We start from the raw sequence: 20,613 nt of genomic DNA on the forward strand, positions 1-20,613 counted from the left end.
CTTCATAAACTGCCCAATCCACTGCAGGTACTCAGGAGTCAGACGATCTGCAGAGGAGTCGGGCGATTACATGTGGAAAGTATTGTGCTCACTCACATGCCTAAATTCCACACACAGGACTCTGATCTGCATGCACAACAGTTTGCATACATTAAGGATGTTTTTGCATAAAAATCCTGGTAGATGCCAAAGCAATGACTTGTGTACAAAACCCCGGTAATCCTACCTGCAAGTCAGACCTTTAGATAAACAAGCTTGACTTACAAAAAGCAACTTTAAACTATGAAAATCTGCTTTAGAGGAACATATGTTCTCACAAAGCGTGTAACTGATCATGACAATGATTCACATCACAAAACACAGCACTGCCCAGATTTCTCTTATAAAATTTATGGCCTGAATTAGAAGTGAGGCACGTAATCATTCTGCAGCAATCAGGAAAAAAATGACACTGATCAGTCATTTTTAATCTTCATTTAGTTACAGGCTCTGTGTTATCTACGGTATCTCTTTTATTTTAGGAATAGGTGGGCATAGCTAATCCTGGAGCACTGAGGCCTGGATCACCATAAATTCTTTGGAAAGAAGCTATCCTGATATAAACACCTATCTTACAGAATAATCCCATCTGCCTATAACACACTGACTTCTTAGATGCAAATAAACCTGTAGGTTTTTCAAATTTCTATTTTATTCCTCACTGAAAGTTAGCCAGACTTTGACAACTTAGACCAACAGTTGTCTCCATATAGTCGTTTCCAAATGTGAAAAAGACAACCTGATTTCTCTTTGGCCAACCTAGCCAAGTCCCCGATGGCTGGGAGGAAGGATGGGTGATGCTGGTGAGCGGGGACACGGATGAGCAGCAGCAGCACATGGCAGTTTCAGTTTTAGCTGAAGTCCAACTGGGAAGAAACACAATGAAACAGAGAATGTAAATACTGTTCTTGTCTGAAAATCCTACTGTATCACAAACTGGTTTGTGTCTGCAGTTTAGTCCAAGCAGTTGTAGGAATACTGTGTCCCACAGAAACCTAGTCAATTCTTTTCAACAAAAGAATGGTTTGGGAGATATATATAACTCAACTCAGGTGTCGTTTTAGGCAGTGAAGTAAATTCTGTGCTGCTCCAGACTCATCTTTATGCAGATGGAAGTCTAGAAAAAGAATCATCTGAAGTTTGGCAGGCTTTCAGTAGTCACTGATAGTCAGCAGTTCAACTCAAGCACAAAAGGGCAAACTGAAGCAATCTGTGATGAATTAGATGAATTTAGAATCTATGGAGAGCATGCTGCAGATCTCTCTGTAGGAAATACTTTCTACCTTTGAATTAGTGGAAATTCCCTCAGAAAATGGCAAAAATAGCACAGGAACAATGTCCACACAAATCCTCAGCTTCTCTTCTAAAAGCCTTGTTGTAAAGGTACCAGACCTTGTTTACTGGGAACACGTCTAGGACATTATACACATCTTGAGCTGACTAAGCATTCAGCAAATGGGACTTAGGGAATTTTGACTATCAAAGTATCAAACTAGAAACCAGTATTCTGTTTCCCCGTACAATTCTTCTCCATAATTCAATTCCCCCCCTGCCTCTTTTATTTATTTATTTTTTAATGTCAGCAGTAGCTTAGACTTTTCTGAGGTATATCTTCAAGAAAACAGGCTTCAAGCTAAACAAAAGGGAAAATTCTCCTTATTTCTCCAGAAAAACAAGCAGCTTCTCCCAGACCTCAGGTTTATTCACTCACCAAAAGCAGGGGCCCATCATTTTCCAATGGCTGTGGCTCAGTACAATAATTTCATCATAGGGCCATATGAAACATTTTGGGTTGCTGGAGAGAACTGATACAGATACCAATCTCTAACCTAAATTCCAGTCAATCAAATGGCTGCCAGATCAAGTACATAATGAATATGTTTTATCTTATTAGACAGAAATAATTTTTATAAATAAAGTCATGGGGAACAATCTGTTAGCAAACTTCCTCGTGTTCATTTAATTTTCAGCCATAGCAACATATATTAAAAGACTATGTTTAGTCCTGAAAATAGCAACAGGTTTGCCAAATAGCATCAATGCAGATATTCTGTATTTTGTAAATATGTCAGGATATTGGTGTGCTGCCATTGAGATCACGCAGCAGCTATGCATTACATATGCAGGGCTAGTGGCACCAGGCAGCTCTTCTTCTAATTAATACAAGTCAGAGAAAATTGTTAGGAGGAGGGAAATAGACCAAAAATGAGAGAAAAGGAGATTTCCACACAATTGCCCATTGCAACATGAAAACTCAGCTCATCTGCATAATATTAATGATATCAAATATGCAAACAGATGTTTCTCTCATTAAATGCTGTATGCAAATAACACTAGGAGGAGTGGTAATGTTGTTTCAGGGTTGAGAGATCACGGGGGGTAATTAAAGGTTAATCCAGTTTTCAGTTCACAGACTGTAAGACATGAGTGGTTGTAAAGAAAAATTGTCACTTAACCTTCAGTTCATTATCCACAGCACATGGATTTTTCTTCTAAAATAACAAAAAGATATATGTATTTATCTGCACACTAGTGCCAAGGTATGGTGCATATCATTAGAGAAGAACAGGAATTATTTGTTGCTATGAATGCCGGTAAGTAGGTGCCGGAATGCATTAATTAGGGAAAGCAGAATTTGATCAGAAGTTCTCAGAGCGCAGCCTAAACGCTGTAATCTCACTAAACATATTTCAATTGCCGAGATGTTGTCAGATGTTAATAGAAAACCATCTGAAGTACTTGTGGAACAAGTCCCCTAAAATAATTAGAAGCCTAATGTCTAAGATTCCGCATGAGTTTTGCTGTAAGCCCCGTGAGCTGGATGGTACCATCAGCAGCGGGCTGCCAACCATCACTTTTGCTCAGAGTATCCTGCTGGGCAGATTGAAAGCAGTAAACATTTTAGCACTTAGATCTGAGTTCAACACACCAGATGAGACATTCCCACTCCTTGCTCATAGGAGAAAATAAAGTGATAAGTGTCTGCACTGCAGTCTAGCCATGTTCTTCAGCAGCAAGATTTTGTGCTGAGGGAAAGGCAAGGCCAGTGTGAACAGCAGCAGCCACAGGTGGGACGAAGTAGAAAGAAGCAAAGAAATATCTTGATTTGTACAACCCGCTCTATATAATATGTGGGTGAAAATCGATGTGGGCCTGGAATAGTGAGAGTGAGAAATCGTAATGGAGATGGCAGTTGGCTCCATTTGGCCTTGGATCCAGGGATCATAGCATTCTGTGCCTCCAAGACTACATGGCATGTTTGGATATTTTGGTGCTCTACTTAAAAAACTGCTTCCAGAAGTCTTGCAAATTATTTCCTTTAAACATGGAACAGCCACAGCCTTTGAAGAGCAAGGGCTTATGTGTGTCTCTCCAGTGTGTCTCTCACCATCTGGCTGTCCCCAGTCTCTCTCACTCCTCCCCCAGTAACACACACCACTAGACCTTCCATCTGTGCCTCACAAGTTCTTTAGGTTTGAAAACCAGTTTCCTTCCCTTCTGGCCTCTCAAGTTCCCATTTGTGCAGCAGATCACTTTTGAGCCTCACACTCAAAGAACCGTGACCACACCAGCCTAGCCTCAAAATTTACCTTAGTTTCCTGGCCTGAATAGCTCAGATTTGTCCCAATAGCTTTCGACCAGCAGTGAGTATGATATACCCTCAACTTAAGCTATCATGACTGTTCTAGCTCTAGAATTACATTATGGAACTCAGTTTTAAAACTTCTTACTTGAGGGAACCAAAGAAGACATTTAAATTGTATTGTATGATATAAAACCCACCAAACATCTGCATTTTTGTCTGCATTCATGTAGCATCCTGTGGCATAAACTCTGCTTCATAAAAAATCCCCTTCTCAATGATCTTCACAGCTATTTACAGCCTGCTTCCGTTTGAAAAAAAGGTTTGATATTCAAGAAAACAGCCTGTGAAAATATCATTTTTCCTGAAGTAGAACACTGCAGGAGCATTTTACTGTACTGTATTTTGTCTTGAATGGCTGCAGTGAAATAGAAGTGTTATCTTGCTTGCCCTGAGTGCGCAAGAGCTGTACTTCCCCTTGCACAGTACACTTTGTAAGGTGACTATATTTAGCTAGCCGCAGATTTTAGGGCTACACAGGGGTCATCTACAGCACCATGGAAAAGACTTTTAAACATCGAAAGCTCCACTTGCTCCTTGTCCAGCAACACGAGGTTTGCATGAGACTCACAGCAGAAACAGCGCACAGTGGGAAAACCCACCTTCCAACCTCGCTCAGCTGGAGCCTGGCTGCTTATGGCTGCACATCCCTTCCCATGGCCACCACCGGCAGCTGCTGCCGCCTGAATAAACAGCCGAGGATTACCCTCTTGTGAGAGAACACCCTCTGGCGCGGCCGGTTCTGCGTCACCCCGGGGTACGGGGAGCGCAGGGCAGGATGCGGCACAAGCATAAAGGAGCGGTGGCTGGCAGGTGCAGGAGTCCCGCAGGGGCCTGTTAGAGGCTGATAGCATTGAAGCAGCATTCAGCCCCCTGCTTTGATCACTTCAGCACAAAGGTGGCTTCCACGCCTTCCCCATCGCCCTCCTCGCCCAGCATCAGGACCTGGAGGAACAATTCAAATCTCCCTGTCGCTTATCTCCAGACCCCATCAGAAAAGGGGTGGTCAGACTCTCATCTCTGTCTTATCACCCCCAAGTGCTGTCAGAGCCCTCTGAGTTAGCAAGCAGGTGAAGATTTAAAGTTGTATTCGTGAAGTCTGACCCCTACACAAGCAGATTACAAGTATCCCCTTGAAACATCATGATGCATTTACAGGGAGAACCATACAAAGAAAATCAGCCATAAAATGTTTCTTTATCGTGTTCAAAATACACTTTCAGGGCAAGTGAATGCAGGTAACTGGCCAAGCAAATCGGGCTGTTGAGGATTTGGTCTAAAGCTGACAAGAGTGTAAGAAAAAGTCTAATGAATTTATTATGTAAATAATAAATTTATACGGCAGGGGGTTGGAACTACATGATCTTAAGGTCCTTTCCAACCCAAACTATTCTATGATTCTATGTAAATGGATGCCTGGAAACCTGGATTGTGCTCTCACACACAGAGGTCCCAACGGCTGGAAACACATTCCTGCACTTCCAGGTACCTGCGAGAGCGTTTGACTGAAGGATGTAAGCCCTAGGATTTTGGCATACGCAAAGAGAATAAATAGGTATTAAAATCTATTTATCACGAGCAGAGTTTTGAACGTCTAATTGCTGCAGTTTGTTAGAGGAACAAAAAGATCTTCCCTGGCTTCAGCCATATCCAAGGGGATTAATTTGTCACTCTTCAAAAACAACTCATTGGAGGAATACCCTCTTTGATTCTTTATTCTCACGTTAATTAGGAGTAATAAGTACACTAGATACACTCGGTATTTAAAAAATTAGTCGAAATAAATCTGCCACACATCTCAAGAGGGCAACGAAGATCTGGCTGTGCGGGGTGGAAGCCTCGAATCACGTCACCGGCACAGCCCTGCCGCGGGAGCAGGGCACCGGGCCGGGACAGTCTCGCAGCCCCGGCGCTACCTGAGGGGACGGCGCGGCGAAAAGGCCGCCATTACCCGACACCGCCTCCTCAGCGGGCGGGTGCCCCCTCCGGCCTGTGGCGGGAATCGCAACGGCCCCGGGCAGCGCCCTGAGGGTACAGGCGCCTCCCGCCCTGTCCCCTCCAGCGCAGCCCCGTCTCACCTGCGGTGGCCTCAGCACGGCGTCCCCGCGGGTCCTCAAGAGACGCCAGAAGGGCTTATGGTGGCGGGGCTGCAGGACCCGGCTGGTTTCTTCACCCTTTCTTAAGGCACTTACTCTGTCCTGCAGTAAGCCTATGAGCACCATGTTGTACGTCATGCCCCGGTCCTCTGTGGTGACATTGCTATTGTCAGAAAAGTTTCTCTGGTTTACCATAGTGGAGAAGCTGGTTCTAGGAGCACAGGGGAAAAAAGAAAAAGAACAAAAAGGAGGATATTCTGTGCTGAAATATAAAGTCGAAGTCAATATGATCCTTATTCAGAAAAAAGAAAAAAACAAAGCAAAACCAAACCCAAACCAAAACACAAAACCACCAAAGATGAGGTGATTGAAAACTTCTTCAGAGGATAATTCTGATGGGATTGAACCAAACTCTGTTGGCTTTCAGATGGGACACTGCCTCGATGCTCTGTGTGTCTCCATGTTCCTCTTACAAACAGTTTCTCTCGCATGAGGACACTTCCCATCAGTGGGACTGTTCACCTGAACACAACCATCCCCATCCCAGCTCCAGGGTCTGACTCTGCTCCCTGATCCACTGATCCCAGACCTCCAAGATCCCTGCCCAAGGAGGAGGCTGAAGGAGCGCTGGAATGCCGGATTTCCACCCAGTTGTCTCGGGCTATGAGTGCTGACACCTCCACCTTTCATCGTGTCCTTAAAACTGCGTGGCTTAGAGGCAGGAGCCTCTATTGCCTGCTTGTTTAAGGTAATTACTACATGTATTTCCTCCCCGCTGGTTCTGCTGAAGTGGAAATGGCTTTGGCCTTCGCTTTCCTTTACATAATAAGGAAAAAAAAATGTGGTTTATAAACACCACATTTTCTATACTTTCAAAGGCAGGTTGTAGGGTGAGAATCAGGAGAATGGTCCCTATTTGGCAAGCAAGCTAATAAACAATGAAGTTGCTGGAGGGAAATCTCTTGCCGAGTCTCCCCGAGGTGGAAGGATGCAGAGCACTCTTTGTTCCCTTGGTAGTAAACAATAATCCTTCAAAGATACTCCACTGTCCCCACCACTCACTCTCCTATAGGATATTGAAAAACCACCCCAAATGCAGCCCAACTGAGTGTAAAGAGAGCATTTAATTTCAGAGGGGGTGGGAATTTGTTACTTTTTGAAGACACTTAGGGTTTATTAAAATCTGTGCAACCCAAAGAGATATATGGCACTGTATTCCAAAGAGGGATGAAGTCAGTCTGATTAGAAATAGTTTATTACTATGTTAAAATATGCCTTTTGATTCTTAAAATTCAGTGTTTAGTACTGATGGAAAACAACTGTTTCTGCACTATATAACAGTGAAGGTTCGAGTGACTAAAATATGAAAAAATCCCACTATATACTAAAAATTCCATTTATTTTTTATAAGGAAATCTTTAAGACTTATTGAAAAAGTACATTGTGGAGGAAAACATATAAGCAATATGGAAATTCTCCATTTAACATCTACCTCTCAGTCAGCAGTGTGTTGATTTGAAATTCCTTGCCTTTCTAACTGTTCCCCTCCTCCTAATAAGTGCTGCATCCAATTTGTATGTTATTCTGATGAAATGGTTTAAGCGAGAGAAAATGAGTAGTTTGAAAAATAAAGGAAAGTTCTACAGAAGAAATGAAGTGCTATCATTGAAATCTTTATTTATGTGAAAAGAAAGGGCTAAAACATTACCTCAGAATTCAAGATTACAACATCAGTAGGATATAAAGTAAATCCATTCTAGTAGTGAAACATCAGAAACCATAATCCTTTTTCAAAGAGCTTTTGTTATTTTAATGTCTGACAAATTATGCTTTTTTAAAAGAAGAAAAACACTTAGATTTAAGAGGTTTCTTTTACTTCAGTAAAAGTAGTTTCACTATTTAAAAGTTTTAATTTTCTGTAACCAATAGTATTTACTATGCTGGCTAAGTATTAACACAAGAGTAAGGTTATTTTAGCCTCAATAGGACCAAGTACAAAGTTGCCACCAAAGACTTTTGCATAAAGTTGTTATGGCAACTTAGTGTTGTAAAATGTATTAAGTTTTAGCAAAGGGTTTTGTTTTGTTAATTTGGATGCCTTTCATTCAGTTTTGAAGTTGTTTGGTGTTATAAAAATGTTACGTCGTTATCATTCAAATGACGGGAGGTCTCAGAATGTATTTAAAACCTGTTTATGCCTCAAGACATTCCAGGATGGTGTCCAAAGACTCCCATCATTGCCTTTAAGGGGAACCCCCTGACCTCAGTATGAACACAGGAGTCATTCCACAGTGTTCCTAGCACTAAGAAACAAGCACAAAAAGAAACAAACTACGTATTTACCTCCAGTGTAATAAAGGAGAGACAGGATGGAACAAGAGTTGGAAGAAGGGATCTTTCTGTTGTGCATCCAGCATCTCTCTTTCATGCGTTCATGTTGAAAAGCATAAACAGTAAGTTCCTTATTGGTATTCTGGGCTATTGACACCACAAGAAGTGGAAGAGTGAAATAAGCTCCTGAGAGCTCTGCAACCATAGGGCAGGTTTTGACCAGTGAGGACATGGCAGGAAATTGTTGCAAAAAGCCATTTTAGGTACTCTGCTACGGGTAGGGAAGAGACAGAATTATGGTCTTAAAAACCCATAATAGATAAGAGCTCAGGATCACAGATTGCCAAAAGCCATTCACAACAGCCCTCCTGAACCGTCCCTAATGCTGCAAGTTCCAGATCTGAAGGCCCTTAGTTCCCTAACCCTGACCCTATTCTATGGCACAGCCTCTCCCATCTCCAAGTGCACAGTGAGCTACAACTTCATCCTTACTCCAGTGCTTGTCCCACCTTGCCACGCTGGGCAGGGTTGCACTGGAGCTCAACCCAAATGAGAAGGAACAGTCAGCCATGGAAATGAACAGAGTGACCCGGGCTGACGTCCATGGGGTTACAGCCAGTATCACTGCTGGCTTCATCTCAGTTTGGGGGCCTGAATGTGTGAGGTGAAAGAGAGAAAAATAACAGAGTGAGTAAATGAATTGTGTCTCTCGTGAAAAGAGGCCCTTTTTTCCATATTGACTAATTTCAGAGTTTTCCAATGAAACTGGAAACTATGGGGAGATTATGTTGTTTTTATCATAATTCTGGCTTACTGTTTTTCCTTACATGTCTCTCAACTCCTTCCTCTCCTCGTTTTCCCACTACCCTTTTTGTAAATAGAAAGATGGATGGAAATAAAAGGGAGAAATTTATAAGAAAACCCAAATGTTCAAAACTAAGAAATTGACATCCAAGCGCCTCTAAAATATTTAGAAGGTAAAAAAATATTTTTACATCTGAAATTATTTTGACATTTAAAACAACGTTGTTTTTCTTTTGTGGGAGGGGATCAATCCACTAAATACCTACACTGTAGTCATTTTCCTAGAAGGCAAACAAAACAAGATACTTTGTCTACTAAATGATGCCAAAGACTTCTTGTATGAACTTGGGCAAATCATTTAATGTGCCAGTTTCTCAGTGCTGTTTATACAATGAGAACAATACCACTTCCTTTTTCTCATCCTTTGTCTTGTTTATTGAGATAGTCACTACTCCAGGGAGTACACAATCTCTAATTATGAACAACTAGCATAATAGCACCCTGATCTCTAGGACCTACCGCAACACAAAGAATGAATAATCATCACAAGTCTTTTCTGATGCGTGGTCTGCAAGAGCTATGAATGCTAACATATGCTGGAAAGTTCTGTTTAATTTTATGTCTTTGAAAGAAAATAAAAGCCTCTTTTTCCCATTGCTGCCGTTTATACAGGCTTATACTTTCCAGGAAGCTTCTGCCTTTACATGTCTTCCTTCTCCTTTTCAAAACAGAAATAAAAGTCTCACTAAATAAAATAGAGATTACGAATGGCCAGTCTTTTCCTTCCTACCAGTTACTGTCACCCCGGAACAAGCAGCAAAGGATGTCTACGTTATCATTTAGTTTCACAGAGTTCTGCAGAGATCTGCCAGCTGCTGGCCATATGCTTAATCCTAAAAGGAATTATCTATGTTCTGTGTTGCCTGTACATGTCTAATTCCCTGTTTATGTATTTTTACTTGATTATGGCATATTATAAATCCATCTAGCTTAACTTTTATGGTTAGAAGCCAAATCCTCCAGGTTTTGAGGGTGGTTTTTTATTCAAGTGAAATTCCACTGCCATTGTGGAAAATTCATGCAGCAACAAATGGGATGAAAACAGTAAGATTTCATACAAATGCATTCAACACAAAACAAGTTGTCTATGGAATTTAATTTACAATGACATCCCTTCTTTAGAGTTTGTTTTTTAATGATCTGATAGCTTTTCGCAGCAGACAGACCTTCCCATCAGCTTCCACAGCCCTGTCCAGAACCTCTGTCCACCAAGTGACTCTCCCCATGGAGATTCCTTGCTGCCCCAGCCATCGTGAGGATAGGAATGTATCCCTGCACTCCCCTTGTCACCCCTTATGAGAGAGGACTGTGAAGCAGGGAACGATGAAATGAATTGCTCACAGTCAGAGGAAACAGCCGACCTGGGAATTGAGTTCCAGTTGCTCAACTCTCTAGCAGGAGCCAAACCACAGGCTATTGTTTGCTATTGAAGCCTGTGGACATCTCCAGATATTTGAAGTCAGATTTTATGAGTGGTCTTGCTATGCACATACCCATGTTAAAATGATAGAGCACTGTACGACACCAAGGCAGGCTTTTATACTTCCAGATCATGGTAAATCTTTACCACAAAAGCATTCTAAAATGCCTTTAATGTAGCAGGCTTCTTTTTCAGAACACAGGAACACATCCCTTGGGGATGCAGATTGTTTCCTTAGGACTCAACTTAAACATTCCCATGTGGTAAAATGAAGTAGGAGGATCTAGTGAAAGGAGCTCTCACTTCTCATTTAATTTACTACCTAATACTCAGCAGCCCAAGATTTATAAGACACTACAAAACTGTCTACATGTTTCCCCTTGTGGCAGATAGCAGATAACTGTTAATGGACTTGTTTAGAAAGTTTATTTAAAGGAAGAACGTAACTGTATTATTTTTCATGGAGGTGTGAACACTGTTTAAGGAGCTCAAGTCTCCATGGGTAAGTATTATCAGATAGGTTTATGAGGATGCTAATGTACATTAACATGAAACTCCAAAACCAGCTTGCACTGGTGCATGTAGATAGGGCCATTCTGTAAATACTTCCTTCTTATATTGCAGAATTCTGGAGTTGCTGAATATATTATTATTTCCAAGCATAACAACATTAACCCATGATACACACCCTCTCTATCCACTTTCTGCAGCTCCTGTAAAATCAACAACACAACCACTCACGCAGAATCCAGTCTTCTCTATAGCTGCACATGGCTCCTGCTTCAGTGAGATTCCGTCCACCCTTCTAGGCAGGACCACGCAGCCACTGTGGGAAAGTGGAGGTGCTGGAGGGGCTCCACACCAGTTCACATTTTCACCTGTCAGATGTACCCACATACTTTCAAACTCTGCCATGGTCCTCACTTAAATCCTTACCCTTTAAGGATAACAGCAAGGAGCTCACTGGGCGAGACTGGGCTCTGGTTTCTGTGCACTGCAGCATAGCTCTCTGACCTCTTCCCATGCTATTGAGCAAGCTTAACACCTTTGGCCTTCAGTAAGAGGGAAAGGTGCACACATGACACTACTCAGCACTTTCCAGGATTTAACCCGCACTGCACATGCTGTGTGGCGATGAAAACATGATTAAAGGAACATATATTACATTATGTCCAGCTTTAGAGAAATATTTTAATGGAATAAAGAGCGAGCCATACACTTTCCTTTTTTTTTTTTTTTCTTGGTTTAGATGTAAGCTTCACCTCTTGGTATTTACAACCTAAAGCCCTCCAATATTGGGTCAGTTAATAGGATCCAGACAATGAAGCTGACTACAGGGAAAAAGCAAGAGACTGTTTTAATTTCACCAACCAAGGAAAAGACCCAACTTGATAAATGGTGAGAATTAGATGCTAAAAAAATATTTCATTTTTAATAATCCTAGGTGTTACTGACAACCCAGGTAAAAAGCAAAGTTCATTTCTTCAAAATATATTTAATCTGACAGTATCCCTTTAATTAAGTAGCAATTTAGATTTCTCCTCTCCTCCACATACAAAGCTTTAATGAAACATGAAAGCCACAAATGGAATTTGTGTGTGTTTCATGGGAAGGCATGAGAAATGATTTTCTGTTTAAATTCACCGACAGTCACTATACAAATAACATTTAATATTTGTCAGAAGTATTATCTGCTTTTTTCCCCTCACAGCATTACATTACTAAGGTAATAAGTACATGAGAATACATGATTTCCTGGCTACTGTATTGAATATGCACCTTTAAACAAAGTTAGACTTGGGAATTTACCCATATCTTAAAATGCTAATCTAACACTAATTAAAAGGCCAGTGAATATGCTTTGATGGATTCTAGTTCATAGAATATGACAAATGAATTCAGATGGCATGCACGACTGCAGCAGAATTACAATACCGGGGGAAGCCAGGCAAGCGGTTCTGTGCACTGGTACAGGGGCAGGGAGGAGGGAGAGCTGGAGCTTGCCACTGCTTCTGAGGGTGCTGCCATGCTTTCAAGGTGTGGCCAGCCACAGCCTTTGTTTCTCATTTCAGAGCTGCTTTCCAGGCTATGCTGAAGCAAAAATGTAGCTGCCTCTGCATCCCACCCACCCTCCCTGTAACAGATACACCTCCCTGCTATTCACTGTGCGACCCCGAGTTCTTCAGAAAGGACAAGAGCCTCCCTAGGGAAGAAAAGCCAAATTGTAGCATTTCCTTTCTCCCACAAAACCAGGTCATGACACGGGCTTCTTCAACCCTTTAAGTCATGGTACAGTGTGAGGTGTCCCTGCCCATGGCAGCGGGGTTGGAACTACATGATCTTAAGGTCCTTTCCAACCCAGACAATTCTATGATTCTATAAGCCCCATGCATATCTATTGTTAACGTATAAAGAGGTCAGCTTAATATTTCTAAATGAAATTCTGTGTCCAGTATCTCCTGCAAATGACTTTGTCTTGTTGATCTTCCTGCCTTAGAATTGGGACAAAATTAAAACCCAGCTTGTAATACAGTTTGGAAGTATCCCCTATAAGGTCCCAACTGCATGCCTCTCTTGAACTGACTGCAGCCTTCTTCAGAGGTACTTACTGAGTGACGATATGCAAGTTAACTCAATTGCTCTTGTACCTTTACCTTCATCCTTCCCACATGAGGAAAGCCCAAATTTAATTCATGCTAATTAAAAAGTTAAGGTAAAAAAAGACAGGTTTTTTTTTTTTTTAAGTAGTCTTCTTAGAGCTTATTTAAAAAGAATTTGGAAGTTGGGATTTTCATTTACCATTACTCACCTCCCTATGTAAAACAGACTCAGTCCTTGCTTCTTATATGGATTTTTATATAAACCATGGCAGAATTCACCATGTTTGCTTAATCCTTTTGGCCTTACAACCCCTTATAGCTGCTTTCAGAATGCTAAACATAAGTGAGGCTGACCCACCATTTGAGAAACCTGGAAAAAAAGATGAACAACATTTGCTGTCCTGGGAAAAGAAAGCAGTAGCAAGCATCAATAGAACAAGATCAGTTTGCCCCTGATTAGAAAACGAGAATGAGAACATCATGGATGTATCCACTAAAGAATTCAGGAATTGCAATGCAAAGAGTATGAGCCTGGAAGCATGAGGTTGCTCTGCACAGGAACACCATCTCCTGTCATAGTACTCGTGGTCCCTACCCACCATGGCTGAAGGAGGACCTGCACAACTGAACTGTGGAAACAGCATCTTAAGATTATGCAAGTAAGCCTAAAACCAGGTGCTTTCCTTAGACCAGAAGGAGGTCCTTCCTTAGTAGGGTTCTCCCTATAGGTAGCAGTTGAATTTTGCACATCCCATCTGTGAAAAATGGACAGAAAGCAACCAGCCTCTCACCAGGGACTGGCTTTTCACCAGAGTAGTTGAAGATTTTAATTTGGAATAGATCTGGAGGAAACATCCCAGCCATTGAGGCACTGGGTATCCCAGCATTGACTGATCCTCCCTTAAAGTGTCATGTTGGTTTGTATAAATAATTAATTTTCCCCTAGATCAAATAGTGAGTGCCTATACTTAGAGGCTAATGCACAAGTTCATTCAGAGCCTCCCCTTGAGGCAGTGTCAAAGTTCTAAGTGGCTTTATATATACTCTCTGGCAAAACCAGAGACTGCAACTGAGCAGTATCTTTTAACAGATCAGCAGCATTTTAACAGTGGGCTCTGGGATGGTTCTGCATGTTTAAAGATCTGGCTGGGGGCATTTTTCCAGGGTCACACAGTGAAATGGTGCCAGTGCTGGATACTGAACTACACTCTTCTGTGGAATGTCTATCCAGATTTTTGCAAACAAAGGCTTAGGGACTCTCAGAAGGTTTAATAGAGTGGACACAACACCACAGTAATAGAGCTGCACAGATTTGGGATTGGAGCTGGCTGGTTGCTAGCCAGCTTGGATTGAGGACAGGATGATCTTCATCTGGCCTGCAAAACACCAAGGAAAAATATCCAGAGTCCCAGTCCATGCCTTAAAAACAGGATCAGACTGTCCTTTCAAGGGCTTGGGGGTGGGGGAGAGAGAAAGGCTTTTTCCATATTGTTCCTTTGTGAGGGTGGATCTTATTATGAGCACAGCCGAATTGCTAGATGAAGAAAATTCTCCCTCTCACAAGTTCTGCTTGATCTTACTATCACAAACTGTGTATACACCCCTAATATGTTCCTTGACTGCCACTTCTATGTTCCTCTGCTTTCCGATCAGAGATAAATAAACCAAAGACAGCATGATGCCTGTTATCTAAAAAGATTCAGGTAGAGCAAGTATCATAGCACAATCAGGGTACTTGAAAATTGTATTTTCCTGGAAAGGACTTTTACTTGCCTTCTTGGATCATATACAGAGGAAGTCCAAGGTCTAGAGGGAGAAAATAACTCTTAGTAACAGAATGTTTGAACGTTCATACAGGATTAATTACTTGCTTTATTTTTTTCTTTAATTTTCAATGATTGTACTGCTAGCAAAAGTGAAAAGTAAAGACTCTGATCCATGCCAGGCACTTAGTACATGCAAATACTCTGCAAGTTTTTCCTATCTTGAAGAATTTCAGCATAGACTACATAGGAAAAGTGGACTGAACCTATCCCTGGAGAAAACATGTGCAACTCTACTTATACAAAAAGACTGCTTGCTTCAGTAGATCTGTACCCATTTATCCTCAGGATGAATTGACACATATTTCTCCATTATTCAATGGACATCCTATTCCTAATGGAGTCTACGTGATCTACGCACTACCACTTTCTTTTCTAGAAGTGAAATTCTACGTTTATATCATGAATTGCATTGCTGAGCAGTGCTGCAAGTATCAACTGAGGTACATTAACACCTGCAATGCCATTATGTTAAATCTGAAATACTGGGCTATATAAGAAACTTCAAACAAAGCTTCTGTTCAGTCTTAGTACAGCAAATCTTTTGTCTGTGGCATATCATAGCAGCAAATTAGTGTAACAAAGATTATACAGCTCTTGAAATGTCATCAAAATGGATGAATTTTACAACAAATAATGCAGGAAGAACTGTGAGTTTCTAACCATTATTCCCCAAAATCTATTTCAACAAAAACTGGCATCTTAGATGTGATTATGACTCAAATTTGTAGTTAACATTTACTTATGACAATTAATTAAGTCAATTGAAAATATTCAATCCGCAAAAAAGACAAAATATGTAAGACCTGAGGGTTATGAGCAGTGGAAAATAGGTGCTTGTAACAGATTACTTGTGAATCACAAGGATTGCTGCCAGGTTCTCACTGTATAAAAGTCAAATGTCAGGTTGCCTGTGCTTGGTTGTGATTAACGTGAGATCAGGTCTCTATCCTGTGAGTCATATTCTCCATGGCCTTGGCCAACTTTCCCAACCTGCCTGTGCTCTTACTGGGCAAAGAAATAAGTGTATTTAAACCCTAATCCTTGGGCCCTTGTGAGTCAGCAGTCCTAACTCCGAGCTGCGTGCACGTCCAGCACGAGAGGAAGGAACAGCATTTGACTAAGGGGCAATAGAAGTCAAGTAGTACTTTGTTCACAACTGTGCAAGCAGTATGTGTTCTGTCTACACCAGAGGGAGCTCAGACACGACAAGCAGAGGTTATGCTCTAGCTGTATTTTCCACATCGCATGAACAGGGAGGCATTTTCAGAAGGCATTCAGGATTACAGAAACATTCTCCCCAGATTATACTAACTGATGACCTGATCTGTTTGCAGAATCCATGAACTTTCTCCTCCTAAACTAAGGAACTCTGTTGATGAAGGTGTGCATGCTCCCAACTGACATGAAAAATATGGTGTTCATGGTCTATTTGGTAGTTTTTCCACTTCTTACCAGTCTGTCTACAACAGCATTAGTGATGGTGATTGGTACACCTCTGGTAGCAGTTATCTGGTTATTTTATATGATGATAATGAAAGGGACACGCCATCTGGGATAAGCTCTCATCAAACAATACAAAAACACTTCTGGGAAGAAGTCTTTTGTTGTGACAGCAGTAGTTGTATTAAGTTTTACAGAGCTCACATGCTGAAATATAAATAACAGCCCAGCAGCCTTGCGTGAGTTATTTAGCACCTCCCTGTGCCTCAATAACAGCAAGTGATGCACTCTCAACTTGCGTAAACCAAGCAGCTGCTTTTTAATAGACAGAAACTATCCCACCATTGACATCAGTGAAGCTGGAAGAGATTCCACCAACCATCTGCCTTCCTTTTATCTCCAGTCCTCCAGACTTTGTGCTCTCAATTCATTTTCTAAGATTTCTTTTTTTCCCCCCAGCTTCAGTATACCCTTTTCCTTGCATCAAAGAAATAGGGTCTGAAGCCTTCACATCTCACAACACTCTCTTTATGGCTATCAGTTGAAAACTCCTCCACAACCCTTTCCACTTCACCTTACTCAAGACTGAGAAAGCCAGTATTCCAGAAACCTCAGAGCTAAGGCCCAGCTCTTTTGATGGCGCCATTAAATCCACTGGGAATCACATTTTGAGGAGCTGTAAATATCTGATGGAACTCTGGCAACATTCAGGTGCTGAGACTAATGAGTATTAATACAAAACAGAGCTCAGGCACCTGCGAGACAGTTAACACATAAGAGAGCTCTTTCTATACAGGCTGTGTCAGTATTTAAGTGCTAGATTATGTTTAGCAGCACCAAACACAGCAGTTCCTGCTTCATTTTCCCCACCTAACAGTTGCCTTCAGAGCTTAAAGACATGTACACCCTTGTCCACACAGCACTGAAAAAGGAGCTAACAAACATTCCCCTTCAAAAATGCAGGTCTACATTTTCAGTTGTTGGTTTTCCCACAAATGGTGTCACCCTTATTTGTTACAGTGCGACCAGTTCTGGAGTAAAGGCTCTTCTTCACTGACAGCATCAGAATATGATCTCCAGAGATTAAGCTGTGGCTAAATTGTACCACTTGCATGATGAAAGAATCTGGCAATATATTCCTACAGCATGGCCTTTTTGAATGAATTGGAAAGAAGAAAATTAATTACATTAATTCAATGCTTCAACTCCATTATTATATTTAACATCAACAACACCCAGCATTATAATCAGCTATCAAAATCAATGAGGGTTGATTCCAATGGGAGTACTGTCAGACTGAAACTGAGCACGGGGGCCTTGAGTACAGGATGACCTGAGGTAACACAAGTGTAAGAGGCTTATTCTCTCCCTCCTTCCTCTTCTTTCAGAACCTCATCCTTCCTTTTGCTCCCACCTCCCTGTCCCATTCTGCCACTCCCCCAATTAGCCCTTTACAACTATTTGTGGAATCACATTCTAAACTGGATCACTGAAAGGAACGGCTTTAAAAGTAAGACACTTACCTTTAGGAAGAAAAGATTGGAAAAGAAAGAGCAACTGCTCAAACACCCCCTAGAAGGGCAATCTGAAGTCCTGACCCTGATGGCAGGCAGTGCAGTCCACTCCAGCACCTGAGAAGTGACACAGATCTTCATAAGGCCTGCTAAAGGTATGATATGAAACAGCAGCCCCACAGAGCTTGGAAAAACCTGCTGTTGCTTGACAAAGTGCACCCAAATCCCTTCTCTGGGCCGTTCTTTAAAGTGACCTAAAGCAAAGCCTGTTTTAAACTGTTGTTTGTTAGAATAAACAACCAAAAACACCGTAGAAAGAGAAGCAAAGGAAATAATGCTTAACAAAGAGTATTCTGTGATGTCTGTGTTTCTACAGGAAAGGCCCCTGGCATTGCTGTGGTGAGAGTAGAAGACATTTTACAAACATATTTCTAAACAGAGAAAAGTATTCAAATTGGAAATGCCCGTCTGGCTGACTCTCCCCCTTTGCAGCTTGTGTACTCCTTCAGAAGATAACAGAAAAAACAGCTCTTGCTAGCAGGCTGCTCTCAACATTCTCTTCATTAACTCTGGGAAAAAGAAAAGCTCCATTCTACATTGTTTGATGGTAATTAGAAGCTGAATCATGCAATGTGTCAACCCACCGATGTTCTTTGGGTGTTTACAGTTTATACTAGCCTATTATACCTAGTTTTATTTAAGGCTTTCTTAGAAACCTATGCTATTATAGAGAGTGTAGTTTGGAGAGCTGGTGACATACTCAGAATATAATTGTGGAAAAGGTGTTTTTATGAATTATACAGAGAAGGAACCAATGTAAAAACAAGACAAAACACAAAACAACCCCTGCTTACGTTGGGAATCTTTTCAGTTCACAAAAGATTTTTCATCACGGGTGCAGAAGATTCAGATGATTTCTCACAGAATGATCACGGTCATCAGAGAAGTTGCAGATTATTTTTCCTTGTTTCATTGAGCAGTCCTGGTAAATTTAGAGGGCTAACAGTTTAGAATGGTCTGTATCAGAGGAGGCCAACTAGCATTTCAGTATTAAGGAAGATTCAGTACAATCAGCAACCAATGCTCTACATAGAAAGCCTTAAACTACTCTCTAGCTGAGAGACTCCACAGGCAGCATTACACTGTACTCAATATCTAGATTTGCTGTTTGGAGTATATGAATATATTGGTCATTTCAGAGAGGTTGCCAAAAAAAGATGAACAAAACTCCCCCTTCGGCTACCAGAAAGCAGCTGGTTCTCATTGGGGTAAGAATCCTTATTTCCTTATCCATTTTCTCTTACATGAATTGCACTGTTAGAGCAAAAGTTGTGAAAGACTAGTTCATTGAGACATGTAACACAGAAACACAAATCCCCATTTCAATCTTTATGTTGACCTGGTCACTTCATCTGTATGAGCCAAGTAGTCAGCATACCTGGGAATCTCCAAGAGAAATGAATGTATTACTTAAGTTAGGATGATGATTCAGTAACTGACACGCTTCTCTGATTTGGAACTCGACCAACATCTTGGCACGATGCTGCCTTTGCACTGCAAACAGCTCTCTGCTTCCTCAGATGGTGCCCATCATATTTAGGAACATAACCAAAGAATGAGAATGATAAGAACTATCACTTGCAGAATGTGTAGATTTGACACAAAGTTGGCTGTTTGTTTGTTAGTACCTGTTTAACTCATGCTTTTTGAGGAGAAAAAGGTTATTTGCAGATCTGATTCTAAGCAAAGAAATAGAAAAACTCTCAACTCTGTTACATGCAGTCTCAATGAAACCAGGAAGACAAGATTTGATGGTATAATAAACACAGCTGGAGGCAGATCAAAGCAACACAGGCACTTTTCAACAAGATGACAACTTTCAGTATCCCAGTTTTTTACCCTCTCAGCAGGACGGATGGTAATGAGATACCCAATTCCCAATGGCTTTCAAAGATTCAGGCACCTGCCCAAACTCATTCAAGACTTCTTTCTCCACGTTATCTCCAGCTATGACAAACTGCAGACAAACCAGCAGATTCCATTTAGCCACTTTGCTGCCAGTTTGCAGTTTACCCTCGCATAAATTGCTCAACCTTTATACCCCTCTTTTTAGCCACCCTATTTGTGAAGTAAAACCCCCACCCTATTATTAATGTATTTAATACTTCTTAAAATGCTTCAAGCTTGCACTAGAGATACATTCTAAATACATATCTAAATTACCAACATCCAAAAATAACAGGAAAAAGCCTTGTTGGTGGATTAGCTACATATGATCAATGCCAAATCAAAATCTACTCTGGTTTTGCCGAGGTCATTTAGTGCTGTACAGTTCTCCTGAAGTACATATTTCTGAAAGTGGGGAATGCTCTGAGATTAAGCAATACATTACATTTTTTGATCAAATGCCAGAAGCCATAGGTGAATAGGAAACAGACATCAGTAATTACAGTTCGTACTTCAGCTATTTCAAAACCCCTTGCTTCAATGAGCAAGTATTAACTGGACAGACACTCCTTCACAAATTAGAGGTTGCAAAGGCTTATTACACACCATATTTATCTTTGAAACTTGTCCAACAGAATTAAACTAAAAAAAAAAAAAAAATAATGATACAGATTATGGTTGCAGGCAAAACACTATTAAAATTCTAACAACTATATATATGTTTTTATCTGTCAAACTGTCCCTGCAGCCACTCTTTGGTTTAGGAACTCAGGAATGCGGTATTAAGAAATACCAGTAATTGTATTACTATGCTCTTGTCAAACTTCAAACTGGCTGTATTTTACCTAGAAGTTGATAAACTATTTCTTGACTGTGTAGGCCTTAGAACACAA

Source organism: Strigops habroptila, chromosome 5 (genome assembly GCF_004027225.2).
Source record: "Strigops habroptila isolate Jane chromosome 5, bStrHab1.2.pri, whole genome shotgun sequence".
Lineage (NCBI taxonomy): Eukaryota > Metazoa > Chordata > Aves > Psittaciformes > Psittacidae > Strigops > Strigops habroptila.